Here is a 2,134-nt window from a genome sequence, read left to right as displayed (position 1 = left end):
TGGGGCACAGGGATCCCTCGGGGCCGGCCCTTCCCTCCCGATGCCATTCCGAAGGACACGGACACCCTCCGGTACCGGCAATTCCCCGCCGCGTTCCCATTCCCAAGGGCACGGGCCCCTCCGGCGCTGTCTCCAGCTGCAGCCGCCCCTCCTGTGCCGGGACCCGGGGCCTGTGGGGCCTCCCCGAGTCCTGTCCCTGCCTCCTCGGGCTTCAGGGTCCCTCGAGGTGGGCAGCACCCGCAGCCGCAGCAGGACAGGCCGTTAATCCCGCATTTCCCCCGCATTTCCCGTGGGTGTTCTGCTCCAGAAACTGCTCCCTCCCCGTCCTCCCTGCTCCAGCGCCTGCTAAAGCCAATATTTGGGTGTCCCCGGGATGGCACCAGGGTGCAGTGGGGATGTCCTGGCTGCCCAGCCCCGGGGAGCTCCAGGCTGCATGGCTCCTGGCAGCAGGGAGGGCGCAGCAAAAGCTGAGAGAAGAGCAGCTGTGGTGGGTGTAACCTCCAATCCAGATGGCCCAGCACCCCATCCCCGGCAGCTCCAGTTGCCTGGAACAGAGAAGGACTAGAATCCCTACTGGGAATTTCCTGTGATACCATTTCTCCCTGCATGGTGAACCTTGCTGGACTCCTGAACTATTCCTGCTCTGCTTGGGTTTGTGTAAACGTTTGTGCGTCCAAACCCAGCTCCATGGGGCTGCTTCCACTGAGAACTATCCTTTCCCTTTCCCTTTCCTTCTCTCCTTTCCCCTTTCAGCTTCATGAGGTGCCCTGAGCTGCTGTCTGTGCAGAGAGCTGAACAAGGTCTCCTCCAGGAGCCTTGGAGCTCTCCCATGCGTCATTCCCTGGGCTGATGGACTGTGGTGGCTGCCACCTGCCTGGATGCAATCGAGGCAGAAGGAGCTGAGGAGCGCTGGTGCCTTGGCTCTGTTCCCAGCACAGATGGGGAAACTGAGGCATGGGGTCACACCCCGCTAGGACATGAGGAGGGTGAAGTCAGCCCAATTCTCTTGGCTTGGCCAGCCTCGGTCATGAATCATCATCCGGGTAAGGAGAGCATCTGGACCCCATCAGGGCTCTGCTCACTCCCCATTCCCAGCCCACCCGCCCTTCCCAGCCCTGACCTGTCCCACTGCCCGCCGAGAGGGAGCACATGGACAATGTCCCTGTTTCTGTGGCTTTTCCAGCACAGATCTGTGTGTTTTGAAACACGAGCACGAGGTCTGAACTGTCCTTCCCAGCAGCCACAACACCCACTTGGGCACTGTCCTGCTGGTCAGGGCAAGGGCAAGAAACCCTCCCAAAAATGGAATTTATCCAATTTTTTGTCTGGTTTTGAGGTGGTTTTCTCTTGTTCTGCCTCATGACGCAGGTTTGTTGTGGCAGCAGTGCCCAGGTCTCGAGGCTGGCTTAGCCAGGAGGATTTTAAGCCAGGTAAGTGCCAAGGGCTTTTTCTTTTGCTTTCTGTGTGCCTTTGTCTCATTTCCAAACCTTCTTCTGTAGTTGGAGAGGTGTGAACACCTTGCCATCGAGTGTGAGCTGAGATCCGGACTCTGGGAGCCAAGGGATTCATAAAACCATCACATAGTGCAGCAACCTCAATAAATGACAAAAATCTGGTCGCTTAGCAACTTAAACTGGCTTTTTTTTTCCTAAATGGATTGTGTTTTCTTTAAGTCTTATGTCAAATATTTAGCGTGAGAAAATGACAAGGACCCTTTCCATGTGAAGTAAGCTGCACCATGAAGTCACCACATTATTCTGATGATCAGGAGTGGGGCTGGCCAGGGTGGGAGGGCTGGAAACGAGGAGCCACAGCCCCGTGATGGCTCTGGAGCTGTGGACAGGCCCCAGGGAGAGATCCCGGGAGAAGCAGTGCCAGAGCCTTGTTGTGGTTCTCTGCGGAGCACCCCCTCGGCGGGGGAGGGCGGGGATCCAGGGCTGCTCCGGGATGCAGTTGCTGTTCCGGATGTGCGAAACCCTGGCGGGGAGCGACGGGCTCGGCATCCCGTGGGAAACAGCCCCGCTGGCCAGTGGCCGGGCAGGAGCGAGGCCAGTTCTGCAAACACTGATTATAACCAGATGTCTCAGGCATCGCTTTCCCTGCTCTGGCTCCGCTCCGCCCCGCAGGGAGAGCC

At 58.3% G+C, this 2,134-nt stretch overlaps 1 long non-coding RNA gene across 1 annotated transcript; it reads left to right on the top strand.

Annotated features, from left to right (window-relative positions):
- Window positions 1-6: 6 nt before the first annotated feature.
- LOC108448400 lies at window positions 7-1,609 on the top strand. Its single transcript, XR_001864285.1, has 3 exons — window positions 7-1,043; window positions 1,369-1,430; window positions 1,500-1,609. It is a non-coding gene; the product is annotated as an uncharacterized LOC108448400 (long non-coding RNA).
- The last annotated feature ends 525 nt before the right edge of the window (window positions 1,610-2,134 follow it).

This window comes from Corvus brachyrhynchos, unplaced genomic scaffold, assembly GCF_000691975.1.
Source record: "Corvus brachyrhynchos isolate BGI_N302 unplaced genomic scaffold, ASM69197v1 scaffold351, whole genome shotgun sequence".
Classification (NCBI taxonomy): Eukaryota; Metazoa; Chordata; class Aves; order Passeriformes; family Corvidae; genus Corvus; species Corvus brachyrhynchos.
This window is presented reverse-complemented; position numbering and strand designations above follow the sequence as displayed.